The 18410-nt window shown below is 46.5% G+C and overlaps 1 long non-coding RNA gene across 1 annotated transcript in view; it reads right to left on the reverse strand.

Annotated features, from left to right (window-relative positions):
* Positions 1-18410, reverse strand: part of LOC306814068 — a 1017233-nt gene that overhangs the window by 237305 nt on the left and 761518 nt on the right. The gene's annotated exons all lie outside the window — the stretch shown is intronic.

The following is an 18410-nucleotide window of genomic DNA, read 5'->3' on the forward strand; positions in this document are numbered from 1 at the left end:
GGTTATTTCAGTAATGGTACTTACTGTGAGATAACGAGTGCAAGGGAAATTTTCTCCCAACCTATCATCCAGTTTTTTGAGGCTACCCCACCGGTTCTCAACAATTTCAGATCTGTTTTAATTGCCACTGTTATTATACAGTGGCTGGTGTTGCTGATAGGCTTGTTCTACTTAGCATTCAAAAACAAGGGAATATTGGCTTAGACAACAAATCTGATACCTGCCCCAGGGACTAGGGATGTTGCCCTAAAACCTGCCTATGCCCCAGGGACTAGGGATGTTGCCCCAGAACCTGCCTCTGCCCCAGGGACTAAAAATGCTGCCCCAGAGGCTGATGCTGCCCCACAGCCCACTGCAGAAATGAGCTACCCAAAGTGGGTGGGGGCTCTAGTGAAGGATATAGTGAAGGATATAGGCCAAATGCTGAATAAGCAAAGTCAGATGTTAAAGAAGCATAGCCAGATGATAAAAGAGTATTTTTCTCCAGCTAGTAAAAAACTCTCCCCCTGCCCTAAATAGGGAGAGTCAGATGGTGCTGCAGTGGAACCCGTAGATGTTGTATCTGTCCAGGTTCCAGCTGGATCACAGGAGCAGCCACAGCCAGCAGCAGTTGCTCCTGTGGAAACTAGGAAATCTAAGATTAAAACGAGGCACTTAAATAATGGGGATCAGCAAAGAGGATTCTCACAACCAGCAAAAGAGCCAGAGGTTGAGATTGTCACTGAGTCCCTCTCATACGATAGTCTCCGTAACCTGCGTAAAGACATTGCTCGGCGGGGCCATGAGCCCTTTACAAATTAGTTACTCCGGGTCTGGGACCTTACAGGAACAGGTGTACAACTGGATGGAACTGAGGCCAGGAATTTGGGATCTTTGGCCCAGGATTCAGGTGTGGACCAGATATTCGTAAGGGAGCAAGGCCACCTTTCCCTCTGCGACAAGCTTTTAATGAGTGTGAAAGAGAAGTTTGTACACAGAGAGAAAATGCAGGGGCACCACCGTAGGATGCGCTGGAAGACCCTTGAGGAAGGGATCCAGCAGCTGAGAGAGAGAGCAGTATTAGAGGTACTCTTTGGGAAAGATGGACAGCATGACAATGACCCTGACAAGGTCAAGTGCACAGGGCAGATGTTATGGAATTTGGTAACCTCGGGTCCATCTCAATATACCACCTATATAGCAATGATTAATGCTAATAACCATCCAACAGTGTGCTCTGTTGACAACAAACTCAAAAATTTTAAGATCATAATGACTGGCCCAATGCAGGCCAATGTCTCTGCCGTGGCCAGGGACCTCCAACAGGTCGAAGATAGGATGAGGGATATGAGGGAGAAGATGATGGAGAGAATTAAGACGGTGAGGAAGATCAGCGTAGCACCAGTACGAGTCACAGGCCCCCAAGTCAGAGCTTCATGTCCACCAGCTAGGGAGAGAGGGTACACCTCACGAGCTGACCTGTGGTTTTTCCTGCGAGACCATGGGGAAGACATGGGAAAATGGGATGGGAATCCCACTTCTGTCCTGGCAGCACGGGTGCGTCAGCTCAGGGAGGGAAATGCTAACCGAGGGAGCCGCACTAAAATGAAGGTAGCCTCAACCTCCCACAAGCAAGGTGCAGGGTATTACAGCAAGGAGGATGTTCTGTCAGGTCCCCTGAAAGGAACCTCCACTATGTATTCCCAGGAAAGAAATAATAACCAGGGCTAGAGGGGCCCTGCCTCTAGCCAGGGAGAGGCATGGGATGACAAGATTTATTGCATAGTGTGGGTGCAATGGCCTGGCACATCAAAGCCACAGAAACATAAAGTGCTAGTTGATACTGGTTCACAATGCACTCTGATACCATCAGAACATGTGGGGAAGGTACCTGTTTCCATTGTTGGAGTGACGACGAGATCACAGGAATTCACTTTTCTGGAAGCTAAAATTAGCCTGACAGGGAAAGGGTGGCAGAAACATCCAATTGTAACTGGCCCAGGGGCACCGTGCATTCTAGGCATAGACTTCCTCAGGAACGGCTACTACAAAGACCCAAAGGGGTTCAGGTGGGCTTTTGGAATAGCTGCTGTAGAGACAGAGAGCATTAAGCAGTTGAACACCTTGCCTGGACTGTCAGAAAACCCCTCTGCAGTAGGACTCCTAAAAGTGACTGAGCAACATGTGCCAATTGCCACCATGACAGTGCACCGCCGGCAGCACCAGAAAAATCGAGATGTTGTGATCCCCATCCACAAAATGATCCGTGATCAAGAGAGCCAAGGGGTGGTCAGCAAGAGCCACTCACCCTTCAACAGTCCTATCTGGCCTGTGCAGAAATCTGATGGAGAATGGAGACTGACTGTGGACTATCGGGCATTGAATAAAGTAACTCCACCGCTGAGCGCTGCCGTGCCGGACATGCTAGAACTCCAGTACGAGCTGGAGTCCAAGGCAGCAAGGTGGTATGCCACCACTGACATTGCAAATGCATTCTTCTCCATTCCTTTGGCAGCAGAGTGCAGGCCTCAGTTTGCTTTCACCTGGAGGGGCGTGCAGTACACCTGGAACCGACTGCCCCAGGGGTGGAAACACAGCCCCACCATCTGCCACAGACTGATCCAGGCTGCACTGGAGGAGGGTGAGGCTCCAGAACATTTGCAGTACATCGATGACATCATTGTGTGGGGGAACACAGCAATGGAGGTATTTGAGAAAGGAAAGAAGATCATCCAAATTTTGCTGGGAGCCGGTTTCACCATTAAAAAGAGCAAAGTCAAAGGACCTGCCCGAAAGATCCAGTTCCTGGGAGTAAAGTGGCAGGATGGACGGCTCCAGATCCCCACTGAGGTCATTAATAAGATCACTGCAATGTCTCCACCAACAAGCAAGAAGGAGACACAAGCTTTTCTAGGTGCTATCGGCCTTTGGAGAATGCACATACCTGAGTACAGTCAGATTGTGAGCCCTCTCTACCTGGTCACTCGCAAAAAAAACGATTTCCACTATATCCCTGAACAACAGCAAGCCTTCGCCCAGATCAAACAGGAAATTGCTCATGCAGTGGCCCTTGGCCCAGTCAGGACAGGACCAGAGGTAAAGAATGTGCTTTACTCTGCAGCTGAAAACGATGGTCTCTCCTGGAGCCTTTGGCAGAAGGTGCCTGGTGAGACCCGAGGCCGATCCCTGGGATTCTGGAGCAGAAGCTACAAAGGATCTGAAGCCAACTACACTCCCACAGAGAAGGAAATCTTGGCTGCCTATGAAGGAGTTCAAGCTGCCTCAGAGGTGATTGGCACAGAAGCACAGCTTCTCCTGGCACCCCGACTGCCAGTGCTGGGGTGGATGTTCAAAGGAAAGGTTCCCTCTACTCACCACGCCACCGACGCCACATGTAGCAAGTGGATTGCCCTCATCACGCAGCGCACCAGTATTGGTAACCCAAATCGCCCTGAGATTTTGGAGATAATTACAAACTGGCCAAAAGGTGAAGATTTTGGTCTCGCTGATAAAGAGGATCAAAAGCAAGTGACCCGTGCTGAAGAAGCTCCACCATACAACCAACTGCCAGAAAATAAAACACGCTACACCCTTTTCACTGATGGTTTCTGTCGCATTGTGGGGATGAACCGGAAGTGAAAAGCTGCTGTATGAAGTCCCACACGACAGGTTGCACAAGCTACCGAAAGAAAAGGTGGATCGAGTCAACTTGCTGAACTAAACGCTGTTCAGCTTGCCTTGGACATTGCTGAGAGAGAGAAATGGCCAAAGCTCTACCTTTACACTGATTCGTGGATAGTAGCCAATGCTTTGTGGGGTTGGCTGGAAAAGTGGAAAAAGGCTGACTGACAACGTAGAGGGAAACCAATCTGGGCTGCTGATGAGTGGAAAGACATATCCACTTGGGTAAAGAAGCTACCCGTGAAAGTCCGCCATGTGGATGCCCATATTCCCAAGAGTCAGGCTAATGAAGAACATAGGCACAACAAGCAGGTAGATCAGGCTGCACAGATAGAGGTCTCAAAGATAGACTTAGATTGGGAACACAAGAGAGAACTGTTCCTTGCTCAATGGGCCCACGATGCCTCAGGCCATCAGGGCAGAGACGCCACCTATAAGTGGGCACGAGACCGAGGGGTGGATCTAACCATGGACAGCATCTCTCAGGTTATTCATGACTGTAACACGTGCGCTGACATCAATCAGGCCAAGCGGGTGAAGTCCCTCTGGTATGGGGGGCGATGGTCCAAATATAAGTATGGAGAGGCCTGGCAGATTAACTATATCACACTGCCTCAAACCCGCCAGGGCAAGCGCTGCGTGCTGACCATGGTGGAAGTCACCATTGGATCGTTGGAGGCCTACCCTGTGCCCCACGCCACTGCTCGGAACACCATCCTGGGCCTGAAAAAACAAGTCCTCTGGAGGCATGGTACCCCTGAAAGAACTGAGTCAGACAATGGGACTAATTTCAAAAATAGCCTTATAAACACCTGGGCTAAAGAACATGCCATCAAGTGGGTGTACCATATTCCCTACCATGCACCAGCGGCTAGGAAAGTCGAAGGGTGCAATGGTCTGCTTAAAACCACCTTAAAGGCACTTGGTGGGGGGACTTTCAAGAACTGGGAAATCAATCTACCAAAAGCCACATGGTTAGTGAATACCCGAAGTTTCACTAACCGAGCAGGCCCTGCCCAGTCAGAGCCCTTGGGAGCAGCAGATGGAGATAAGGTTCCAGTGGTACACCTGAGAGGCATGTTAGGGAAAACTGTCTGGGTGAACTCTGCTTCCAGCAAAGACAATCCTGTTCGTGGGGTGGTTTTCGCTCAAGGACCAGGTTGCACTTGGTGGGTGATGCAAAACGATGGAAAGACCCGATGCATACCCCAAGGGGACCTTGTTCTAAGGTGAACTATCTATGATACTGTGCCTGTAACTACATGTATGTATATAATTTAAAGGTTTCAATATGATGTAGCATGTTGGCATGGAAAAAATTCGGGGTGGATAATGTTGGGGGTTGAGTGTTTTTCTATTACTGTGTCAATTTAAAGAATTTTTCCCATTATTATGCCCATGGAGCTGGCCGGGCTACACTCAGGGTCTCTAATGAGTCCAGACAAAAGGGGTGGGTGGGAACGGCTCCTGGAGGGGCCTCTGAGGCTTCCGGGAGGGGACTCGTGTTTTCCGGCGAGCTCGGGGGAGGACGCCCAGGATCTTCAGCCCACGCAGCCGGAGCACAGGAGAGCCAGACCCTCTGTGATCACCTGCCCTGCATCTGCCCCGTTCCAGCCTCCTGCCTCTGCAGACACAGCTGATCACCCGGACACACACGGTGAGCGAGGAGCCGCCACTCCAGCCCGTTCCCGCCCGGGACCGGCGTGGCCGCTGCCGCTCCCCCCCCCCCCCTTTGCCCTCCGCTCTCCCTCGGCAGATCCGGACTGTGGACTAAGCACAGAAACAGCGTGCTTGCATCTAAAGGGACTGACACCGAATTATCTGTTCTGTTCTGTGAGCAATTTTAACAACTGTAGTTGTTTTCTGCTTGTACGGTTAGATATATTAGTAAAAGAGCTGTTATTCCCACCCCCTTATCTCTGCCTCAGAGTCCTTAATTCAAACAATTATAATACTTGGGGAAAGTGGAACCAAAGTCTCTGATTCAAAGGGAAACTTCTGCCCTTACTGGCAGACACCTGTCCTTTCAAACCAGGACAGCATGCAACCTGTATTGTTCTATCTGAAAAATGTAAGCAATATTCTTACTATAGCTCTATTATGTCTAAGTACTGTCTACAACCACGGTCCTGGAGCCTCTACTGAAAACATTAGTATGTTTTTCAACCTTCACTAGAACTCGCACTTCTACTCTTGTATCTAATCCTTTTACTTATTAAAAGCATTAGAACTCATACTAAAACTAACTGACATACTTACTTATCATAAAACTTAAGCTTACACTAAAAATTACATTATACTTAAGCTTCTACTTTATGTGTGAGTGGCTTAATATACTTTAATCCATCCAAGGGCTTTAATTAAATCCCTGCATTCTGATTTTTCTCTGAAGAATTCAGAGAATCTCCCGACTCACTGACTCCAACACAACCTGATACCCCATCAATCAGGGTGTTGGTAGCAGTTTGATTAAATGGTGGCTGCAGTCCTCCTGAAGTGACAGAAGTGGTTCTGTTGAAGCAGTCATCCTGTAAAAGGGTGCAGCTTTCCTTCAAAGGTCCAGGGATGATGTTCAAGGATCTGGTTTTCCTCTGGAATTCAGTGGAAAAAGGCTGCTCTCGTGTTCCAAATCTCAGGTGTTTACCTAGGTAGGAAATGTTTGGCTCCTCCCCTCTGGATGAAGTATCTCACAATTGGATCATATAATTTTATCTGTTATGCAGTGGGACTCAATGGCCCATTAACAGAAGATACCTCCCTGGAGGAAGGATGGGTCGGGGAAAAGATAAACACTGCCCCACCCAGTTTCAAGAGATGGTGATAGAATACATACTTTTGGTTGCATCTTGCATTGCAACCCAAGTGTTGGGGGTTGAGTGTTTTTCTATTACTGTGTCAATTTAAAAAATTTTTACCATTATCATGCCAATGGAGCTGGCCGGGTTACACCCAGGATCTCTGATGACTCTAGACAAAAGGGGTAGATGGCAGCGGCTCCTGGAGGGGCCTCTCTTGGGCTTTCGGAGGAGACTCGTGTTTCCGGGGAGCTCGGAGGAGGACGCCCATTCTCCAACCTGCGCCGTGGAACACAGGAGAGCCAGATGGTCTGTGATCACCTGCCCTGCATTTGTCCTATTCCAGCCTCCTGCCTCTGTGGACACAGCTGATCACCCAGACACAAATGGTGAGCAAGGAACTGACCGCTCCAGCCCGTTCCCACCCGAGATCGGCATGGCTGCTGCCCCCCGCCCCCCCTCCCGTCTCCGCTCCCGTCTCAGCTCCCACCTGTTTTCTGTGGCTGTTGGACTTTTGTTCCAGCTGCAGGACTGGGACCGAGCACAGAGAGAACGTGCTTGCATCTAAAGAAGGGACTGAAACCGAGTTATCTATTCTGTTCTGTTAGTAATTTTAACAACTGCTGTTGTTTTCTGCTTGTACGGTTAGATATATTAGTAAAAGAGCTGTTATTCCTACCCCCTTATCTCTGCCTCAGAGTCCTTGATTCCAACAACTATAATACTTGGGGGGAGTGGAATTAAAGTCTCTATTTCAAAGGAAAACTTCTGCCTTTACTGGCAGACACCTGTCCTTTCAAACCAGGACACCAAGACAATGTTTCTCTGTGATATCAGCAAAAAATTTCTTTGTCATCCCAGGATGAAATCAGGGTCTGTGAACCCAACAACTATGCAGCAATATTAGGATCAAATGACTTACATAAGGATGTTGTCGTGGTTTAACCCCAACTGGTGAGTACCATGCAGCTGCTCACGTTTCCCCTGCACCCCAGTGGGATGGGGAGGAGAATCAGGAAAATAATAAAACTCATGGGTTGACATAAGAACAGTTTAAGAAATTAAATTAAGAAAAATACACTGCTGCTACTACTAATAATAATCTTGATAATAGTATTGACAATAATTTTTATAGTAATGGAGACAGACAGAAAACCCAAGAAAACTGAGTGATGCACAATACAATTGCTCACTACCTGCTAACCAATACCCAACCTATCCTTGAACTGTGATCAGCTCGCCTCCTGGTAACTCCTCCAGTTTTTATACTGGATGTTCTATGGTATGGAATATATGTTTGGACAGTTGGGGTCAGCTGTCCTGGTTCTTGTGCAGCTCCTCCCTGACAGAGCAGGAGACTGCAAGTCCTTGACTCAAGGCAAGCACTACTTAGCAACAGCCAAAAAATCAGTGTGTTAGCAATGTTATTCTCATACTGAATCCAAAACACGTCACTGTAGCAGCTTCTAAGAAAAAATTAACTTTATAACTGTATGGACAGGTGCCTGCGAGGGAAAGCAGGGCCCTCCCTTGAAATGAAGAATGTAAACCCCTCCCTCTGAATTAGTACAATTTTGATATTAAAGGGACTCTCAGGCAAAGATATGGGGACAGGAATAACAGTTCTTTACTAGTATATATAACAAGGCAAACAAAACAACAATTATGGAATTAATACAAACAGAACCAGGAACCCAATAACAGTCCTTTTTGCTGCAGGCGCTTTCCCGTTTGGCACAGTTACTGCCACAGCCAACAGGGTGTTCTGGCAGGCTCCCGATGGACAGGGAAGGTGCGATGATCCCCACATGGCTGCAGGAGACACTGTGGCACGAGCGTGGGGAGCACACGGTAATGGCGACTGTGTCCAAGATGGGAAGGGATGGAAAAAGAGAGGCTTTGCTCCACAAACCCCGGGGCAGTGTCAGTTTCAGTGCTCCAAAAAGCTGAAATGGCAGGGTGTCCTAGTAGGGCAGCGGTGTGGGGTCCAGCAGCAGCAAAAGAAGAAGAGGGCAGCTCCCAACTGGGCTATGGAGGTGGTAGCAGTGACGCTCCTCCTCTGAAGCCAAAAGCAAGCGCATGCTAGCAACTGCCCCCACTCTCCTTTTACCTGCTTCTAATCTCGTGGTATCTCTGTCCCTCCCTCCGAGAGAAATTCCCAAAAAACAGAGGGATTGCTTCCCCCTCCCCTGTCTCAATAGCCATCAGTGCCTCTTTCGCAAGTCAATGAGAAAAATTACATAGGCAACAGGTAAAAGAAAAACCAACTCCCAACAGAACTAAATGATTGTAGCGGGTTGACTCTGGCTGGGTGCCAGGTGCCTACTCAGTCACTCTATCACTCCCTTTCCTACTGGGACAGGGAAGAGAATAAGATGGAGCACATCCAGCAGGGTGAGATAAGGAAGTTTTATTACAGTAAAAGAAAGAAATAAGTAGAGATCTGTGTGCACATGGGCTAAAGAGAAAAAAAGTCAGCCTCTACTTCCCATCAGCGAGCAGTGTTCAGACACTTCCTGGGAAACAGGGCTTCAGCATACATAATGGTTCTTCTGGAAGGCAAACATTGAAAACTCATTAATGCCCCCCCTTCCTCTTCTCTCCCTTAGCTTTTATGTCTGAGCTGACGTCATATGAATATTACATACGATTATCCCTTTGGTTAAATTGGATCAGCTGGCCTGGTTGTGTCCCCTTCCAGGATCTTGGCCACTCCCAGCCCCTTGATGGGATGAAGGAATGTTAAAGGGACAGTGCTGCTTTGCAGTTGCCAAAAACATTGATGTATTATTAACACCCTTCCAGCTACCAATGCAAAGCACAGCCCTGTAAGGGTTGTGAACTTTACCTCAGTCAGACCAAATACACCCTGCCAAAATGAGGAAAGGTGTGCAAGAACTTTGGGATCCTGTGCAGCAAAATTGTCCATATGCCTTCTGGAGAAGAGGGAGGTATAATCCCTCATTCTCCCTATAAGATACCTTACCCAGCACAGGAACTGCATCAATGCCGGGGCTATATGCCAGCCCAGGTCCAAGATAAAAAGTTCCTAGGCACAGTGAAATAAAGTGATAAGTAGCAAGGCAAACAGCAAGAGCCAAAAGCAGTCACTAACTGTTGCGGCTGGTACTGTGGGGCAGTCTGACCCTGGCTGCCACAGATGTCCCAGATAGTGAGGTCCAACAGGGAACAGCCTGTCCAGGGGTCCCAGGCAGTCTTAGCTGCAGGGTACCAATGCAAATAAGGCCTGGGCTTCAGGAGATCAGCTCTTTTAGTGATTTCAACTCTTAGCGATTTCAGATCAGCTCGCAAGGCACCCTGGCCGACTCAGGGACAAGAGACAGGAAGAGCTGTGTGGCGGTTCCACAGAGTCCTTTATTGGTTGCTTCTGCGAAGGGGGTCCAGTGTCAGCTTAATTCCAGTGAACTAGGCAGAAGCAGGGGTTTTTATAGGGAGGGTAAGGCTTGACAGAAGGGTAAATAATTTAGGGCCGAGGAAATATGACCAATAGTTTTACAAGGAGATAAAATGGGGTCCTGAGGCAGGAAAAGGGTCTCTTAGCCCAGTCACCATGACTAAGCAATAGCTCGCCAGGGAGGCCTTGTGGAGGGCTCTGCTCCCTCCACAACTAGCAAGTCCTGAAGTCTAATAAACAGGAAAGAAAGCATAATCCATGATCAGCACAGAAGTCTGCCAATTAACAACTGCAACAGTTATGTCACAGTCAGATCAAAACTGTTATCTCAAGCCTCATGCTGAATGCCAAGGAACTGTGGTGGGTTGACTCCAGACAACAGCCAAACACCCATCCAGCCACCTGCTTACTTCCCTCTCCCATGAGATGGGGAGGAATCAGAAGGAAGGCAAGATGACTCAGAGACCAAGATAATTGCAGTATTATAGGAAAAGCAACAGGTGTTCATGCAAGCAAAACAAAAAGGAATTAATTCACTAAGGTTTTGTTCCTGAGCTCAACATCATACAGCATATCCCTTTGGTCAGTTTGGATCAGCTGTCTTGGTTACATCCCCTCTGAACCTCTTGCCCACTCAAGTAACTCACTGTGTGAGAGTGAGCAGGGCACAGTGGGAAAGGAAGCCTTGCTGCTGTGCAAACACTGTTAAGAAATAGCCAAAACATTGGTCTGTCATCATCAGAACTGTTTTTAGCCACAAATATAAACCACAGCACCATATGGGGTGCTATGAAGAAAGCTGACTACATTCTGTAAGGGTATGTGGAAGAAGAGTGACTGCTCATTAAGGGTTGCACATTTAGGAGCTAGTGATCCATAATGCAGTTAACTTGAGTAGGCCCAGGCCTGTGTTGAGCTGCACAAATCCCTTGGCCACAGAATAACCTCAGCCAGCTCATTGCAACAGAGAAGCCTGCAGGCAGCTCCTGCTTGGTATCAGTGATTACATCACCTGTGTGGCTTCACCTTTATCTAATAGTGCAGCAAGAATTTTTAATGAGAACATATTTTAGAAATAGTTGGGGTTTTTGTAAGGAAATTAGCTCAAAGAACAAAGCAAGAACTTCTCTCCATGAATGGGATCTGTTCTATGAAGCACGTCATGGGCAAATCCATCTGGTCTAAGTCCCATTCCACACAAATGTAGAGTAACCAGCATCTGAAGGGATGCAAGATTTACTCACTATCTATATTCATCTTCTTTTTTTGTCTTAAAGCAGTTATTAAGCCTTTTGTTGTTGGGCCTTTCTTATAGAAATCCATCCTTTGCTATTTCTCTCTCCCCCACGCAAGGCTCAGAAGACAATAAGAACAAATCTCGTCAGTCTCACTAATTGGTAAGGATATATGGGGCATAAGAATGTTTAATTTTTTAGTTGGGAGGATAAGGAAAGAGAGGGAGACACACTGAGACATAAACCCTGAGCAATTAGCATTAATAAAGACAATAACCAGATTGGTTGGACCTCCAAAGGAGGTAAAGGCCTTAGACGTAGCGGAGCCAATAATTCTTCTAGTTCCAGTCTGATCTCTGGAAACCCACAAAGGAACAGTGGTGCAGTGTCCTGGGGTGACTTTGTGCTGTTGAATTGTATCCCCATTTGTGTGTTTAGCCCAGAAGTAAGTTTCACACCTTTAAGGTTGGATCTGAGAGTGAAGAGGGGGGGAAGGAGAAGAGGTGGAATGTCTGAGGCGGTTGTTTTCAAAACATAGAGACAGGAGTTTCATTGCTTAATCTCCTGGACTGTGTCACTGTGGTGGACAGCGAGAGAGAGCTCTCCTTTGCTTTTAGCTAGGTTTTGACTAACCAAAGCAGAGAAGTTCCCTGGACAGTTTTTTCCTGGAATTATTTGAACCTGCTCTGGACTGGGGACTCAGGGGGAGCACCGAGAGCTTTCACCTGTGGCCCGCTGGGGCCTGGCCTAGGCAGCAGCATTTTCCAGTGCCAGAAGGACTCATAACAGACTGAGCCAAGCTACCACCCACAGGAGAGAGACTTTCTGAATTTGTCATCTCTTGAGAGTGGCGAGAGGTTTTGTTGTTCAGTATTGTTCATATTTTATTCTGGGCAGTGTTTTGCCTGTTAAATAAACAGGTGTTTTTCACTTCTCTCTGAGGAAATTTCTTCCCAAACCAGTTGGGGGAGGGGCTGCTTGGGTTTGCTTCCTGGGGGGGGCTTCGGAGGTTTTCTCCCAAATTTGCCCTAAACCAGGACAAATACACACAGTGAGCATCGAGGCATATAAGCTTAGAACACACATGAGATTAGCACATGAATAGCAGGTGGCTTTTCCAATACCCATTTATCAAGGAACAAAGCAAGCTGTGGGTGCAAGGAGTCTCATGCACATCCTTGCCATTCCACACAATTTGACTACAAGCCAGCTACTTTATTCTGTAAATATGACAGCCTTAGTGAGCTTTCTTTGAGTTCTCCTTTCTAGGCAGTGTGGCTACATGGTGGTGATCTCCCCCTGAGGGGGGGCACCTCTCAAGATTGCTCCTCAAGGAAGAGACCTTTCTACTGATGGCAGATTTTTGGATGAGTCCAATTTGAACTGTCCAAATTGCATCTGGACTGCACACCATTGACTCTCCCCTTTCACATGGGGCATCTTTCAAGGTTTGATATTCCTTACCGGAGTCTGAGATCCTTCATTACCCAAGAAGGAGGAGACACCTTGCTCACATCAGATCCTTGGTAAATTGCGGATAGCATGCTAAATCAATGCTAATTAAATCCATGTAGTTATTTCCTTTAGATATGTCATTGCCCAAGTCTGAGACTAAAATTGGAACTAACCACATCTGAACCTCACGACTCAATGTGAGAAGGTCTCCCTTATTTTCATGGTTTAGCAATGGTATTCCCCAATTTGGTGTTCCCACAAAAGCACGCCAAACCACATGCGACTTGCTTACTGCCCCCTCCCCCTGCGGCAATCTGGAGAGGAAAATTGGAAGCACAAAGGATAGAGATCATGAGTTGAAATAAGAACAATTTACTGGAAACAGCAATGGAATAAGAAAATTAACAGTAGCAGCAACAATATTAATAACAGAGGGAACTGGTGCTACCCAACCTCTGCCCCCACCATGTGTACTCAACCGGAAGGGACCCCTTCCCCTGTGCCTGGAAAATGACATGAGGTGTTATGGAATAGCCTCCAGGTCCTAGCCATGCCCCCTCCTGGCTACTGCAAAAATGAACCCTGTCCTGGGCAGAACCAGAACATTATACATCCCTTATTCTACCTCATCTACATCTTGCCCAAATCCTACACCTTCCAACTACATACATATGTTGCAGATAGGTAAAAATGTTATAAAAATATGGTCTCATAAAATCAGGCCTTGCTCTGCTAAATTACCAAGTTGGCCTGGCACCTCTTCTAAGTGCAGATAGCTTGCAAATTCCCATGTGAAAAAATCTTGGGAATGAGAATTCATTGGCATAGCAATCTATTCTTGGGGAGAAAAATAAGTCTGCACCTGTATAAACAATGAATCTATCTCACGAGAAACAGTGAAGAAAGTATGTGAACACCTGAGTCTTAGCACATACACACAAAGCACATTCTTACCAATGAATTGAATAGCAAGAAAACTAACAAATGGGAGTTCAACACGAGGTCTGTAAAAACTGTATAAAAATTCATTGTGTGAATAAATAATTGGCTTTTCCCTGTGTGAAAAAAACTGAGTCCTGGCTGATTATTATTACAACATACATATATGTATATATGCATATATATATATATATATATATATATGCACAAGCACAGGTATCATTTCCATAGTCAGTGGTCACCCCTTCAAGATGTCTGTTGAGTTCTAGTCCATGACTATGTGTTCTATCTGTTCTAGATGTCTTCCAGGGCAGGAGGGCTGGTGTGCTGTTGGCTGCATTAGGAGCTCACAACGGGTGTATCTGGAGCAGTCCATCCTCATTGTCCACGGTTGTTATGGCACACAGTGGCAGTGCCATTCAGCAACCAATATTGTACAACTCAACATTACAGACTGTTCTCACCCAAAAATCAAATCCCCTCAAGGTACACATCGTGTTTCCCCCTCCCTCTGCATTACGCACCAAGTGTAACCAGGTCCTTGAGCAAAAGCAATCCCAGGGATGGATTTACCTTTGCTTGAAGCAGGACTAATCCAGACTGACTTTCTTAACATATTCCTCATATGCACCATGGGGATATTATCCCCTTCTATGGTACATGGAGGTTTTGATTGGGCAGGGTCAGCTTGATATGTGGAGCCTCTAGTATTAACTAACCAGATGGCCTTGTCGATACTGATGCTTGAAGGTTCCACCAATCATTGCTTTCAATGTGATTTTAGCAGTCCAATGCACTGTTGAACTTTCCCAGAGGCTGGTGCATGACAGAGAATATGATACACCCACTCAATCCTGAGCTCTCTGTCTATGAGGATATTTTTATAATGAGTCCCATTGGCTGACTCACTTCTTTCTGGGGTGCCATATGGCCACAGGACTTGCTTTTCAGGGCCCAAGAGGGTGTTCCAGGCAGTGGCATGAGGCACAGGGTATGTCTCCAGCCATCCAATAGTCATCTCCACCACTGTAAGCACGTAGCGCTTGCCTTTTCTGGTTTGCAGGAGTATGATGTAATCAGTCTGCCAGGCCTCCCCATATTTATATTTTGACCATTGTCCCCCATACAACAGGGGCTTTACCTGCTTGGCCTACTCGATCACAGCACATGTTTCACGGTTATGAATAATCTAGGTTATAGTGTTGGTGGTTAAGTCCACCCCTTGATCATGAACCCATCTATAGGTCCCATCTCTTCCCTGATGACCTGAGGCATCATGGGCCCACTGAGACAGAAATAATTCATTCTTATGTTGCCAGTTCAGATCCGCTTGAGATACTTTAAACTTGGCACCTTGATCCACCTATCCATTCTTCAGTAGCCCAACTCTTGGATGCATGTGCATCTACATAACATATTTTTACAGCAAACTTCTCTACTTGGTCAGTGATGTCTTTCCACAATTCAGCAGCCCAGATGGGTTTCCCTCTGTGCTGCCAATTGGTCTTTTTCCATCAGTCTAGCCATCCCCACAGTGTTTGCCACAATCCATGAGTCAGTGTCCATGAGTCAGTGTAGAGGTAAAATGCTGGCCATTTCTCTCATTCAGTGATATCTAAAGCCAGCTGGATGGCTTTCAACTCTGCAACCTGACTTAGTCCACCTTGTCCCTCAATAGCTTCTGCAACTTGCTGCATAGGACTCCATATGACAGCTTTCCATTTTTGATGTATCCCTATGGTACAGCAGAACCCATCAGTGAACAGTGTGTGTCACTTCATTTTCTGATAGCTGATTATATGGTGGAGCCTCCTCAGTACATAGCCTTTTCCTCCTCTGATGATGATAGTCTGAAATTTTTGCCTTCAGACCAGTTCGTGATGACTTCCAAGATCCCTGGGAGATTTGGATTTCTTATTTGAGTTTGCTGTGTGATGAGCACAATCTACTTATTCCACACCACATCAATGGCAGGATGTGTGGAAAGGACTTTTCCTTTGAACATCCAGCCCAGCACTGGCACTCAGGGTACCAAAAAGAGTTGTACTTCCCTGCCAATCACTTGTGAAGCCGCTCAAACTCCCTCATAAGCCGACAGCATCTCTTTATCAGTTGGGGGTGTAACAGGCCTAGGATCCTTTGTATGCCCAACTTCAGAACCCCAGGGGTCATCCTCGAGTCTCCCTGGATACTTTTTGCCAGAGACTCCAGGAAGGACCACTCTTCTCAGATGCAGTGTAGAGCACATTTTTCGCATCTTGTCCTGTCCTGACTGACCAAAGGACTACTGCATGAACAATCTCCTGTTTAATTTGTTCAAAAGCTTGTTGTTCAGGACCCCACTAAAAATCATTCTTCTGTGTCACATGATAGGGTTTACAGTCTGACTGTACTCTGGAATATGCATCCTCCAAAAACCCACAGCACCCTAGGAAAGCCCATGTTTCCTTCTTGCTGGTCAGTGCAGATATAGCTGCTATTTTATTGACCACATCCTTTTGAATCTGACAATGTCTATCTTGCCATTTTACTTCTAAAAACTGATTTTCCTGGGCAGGTCCTTTCACCTTTCTTTTATGGCAAAACCGGCCTTCAGGAAGATCTGGATTATCTTCTCCCCTTTCTCAAAAACTTCCCCTGCTGTGTTGCCCCATACAATGATGTCATTAATGCATTGCAAGTGTTCTGGAGCCTCGCCCTTTTCCAATGCAGTATGGATAAGTCCATGGCAAATAGTGGGGCTGCATTTCCACCCCTGAGGCAGTTGGTTCCAGGTGTGCTGCATACCCTTCCAGTTGAAAACAAACTGTGACCTGCACTCTGCTGCTAAAGGAATGGAGAAAAATGCATTGGCAATGTCAGTGGTGGCACCGCTTTGCTGCCTTGGACTCCAGCTGGTAATAAAGTTCCAGCATATCTGTCACAGCAGCACTCAGTGGTGGTGTGATTTTATTCAGGCCACTATAGTCCACTGTCAGTCTCCACTCTCCTGTTGCATCTAAGAGTTGCTTGGGGTGAAGATGAATAAAGGGAGCAGGAAAGGCCTTTGCAGAGATTTTACAATGATGTTTATTTCAGCCACGTCTGCACTGTCCAGCATTCGGGGAACAAAGGCAAAGGGGCTCCAAGAGTCCAGGCTGAAGTACATGGAATGAGCAGGGCAGGGACACCATCAGAAACCAATTATCAGGGGACACGGGGGTGCCACAAGGGAAGGGCCAGGGCAGAGGACCAACAGGAAATCAGGGTGGGAGTGACCGAAAGGCTGACTGACAGGGAGAGAGCAAGGGGGTTGACTTAGGGAATGAACAGGGGTTTCATTCCCTAGCTGGGAATTCCTTTGGTCTCCACATCCACTCTCCCTTGGACTTACACAGAGTCTGTATGGGGCTACTGAATAGTGAGCAAGTCTTGCTGACCACTCCCTGGCTTGCTAGTTCATGAATCATCTCATGGATGGGGGTCATGGAGTCCTGGTTGGTTCAGTATTGCCAATGATGTACTGTTATGATAGCAATTGGTTGTTATGAAGTAGAGTTCCCAGGCAGGCACAAAAGAAAACTCCTTAATTGCAAACATCAGCCTTTTTTAAGCAATTATACCATTATCTGTTACATTTCATTTAAGCACAACAAATGTAATTCAATCAACTACCATAAAACACAATGCGAACGCTTAATGGTTATATAACTTGTTTTTCTACCTCTAAATCACCTAAATCACTTCCCATAGTCCTTTTCTACTTAGCCAAAGTAGCAGGCCTGAGCCATGGTTTTATAAGCACAACAAGGCCCTTACTTTGTAAGGTTTTATCTATCCACAATATCTCCCTCTTTCTTTGTTTTTTTGTGCAAAGGGTTCATTCACCCTGATGCCAAAACAGCCTGCACCTGTAAGGCCATTATCTTATTAAGACTATTACTGGTCATCTGCTGGACATAGGATAAGATATATGGAATACAGATCACAATCAATAAAAACCCATCAAAAGCAACCATACCGCTGACAAAGAGACCCGCAGCATAGGAAAACCAAACATGGTGACCATTGTCTCCAGGAAGTGGAAATAAATGGCTACTGTTCCAAAGCTCATATGGCTGTAGCTCAGGGGTCGTGCTGTTTAGGCAGGAGGGAGTCCATTAGCTGGAAAAGATGACTTTGACATTACTGAATGTCTTTCTGAAAGTATGGAATAGAGAATAACTGAAGAAGGTCAGCAGGAACACAATAACATGATGGTGGGTGCAGTGGGACACAAGGCCTCTGTTGGCAGGCTGTCTCCATAAGCTTCCAGACACAGCCACGTTCCTGACAGCCCTACCCCTGTTCCTGCCTCAGCCATGAGGGCTGGATGGTGATTAGGTCATTTTTCTTCTCACTGGACCTCATCTCCTCGGAGGCGATTGATGTTTGTCCAGACGAGCAGGTAGACACTTTAGACCTGTTGGCGATAAAACACATGTGTACCTTCTCTCCTAGGTTGGTAAATCAGTTAGGCCTTACCATTGCACAGTCAGTTGTGGATCCTTCAGTAAAACTTTTAGAAATTGGTTCTGAACATGCAAATCTTCAGAAGCAGTATCACTCTGCCAACGATTAAAATTTTACAAGCTGCTTTCAAAAATTTTAGTGCAAATATTGCATTATCTAAACATTTTTTGAGGAGCTGTACTCCCTACTCTTTGTTTGTTCGACATGTGCATGTCTCACTTTGAACATGAAGGCAATATAAAAGTAAAACAATACATGTAATAAAACAAAAAGCTCATATCGAGCAAAAATAAGCAAGGTAATGCATGTAATCAGTAGCACACAAGAGAAAAGATAGTTATTTGGAATGATGCATCATCAATTGCCTTAATACTGTACCATCACCCAGAGTCTGCAGTAGCTGGCAAGCCCTGTTTCACA

This window comes from Erithacus rubecula (genome assembly GCF_903797595.1).
Source record: "Erithacus rubecula genome assembly, chromosome: W".
Taxonomy (NCBI): Eukaryota; Metazoa; Chordata; class Aves; order Passeriformes; family Muscicapidae; genus Erithacus; species Erithacus rubecula.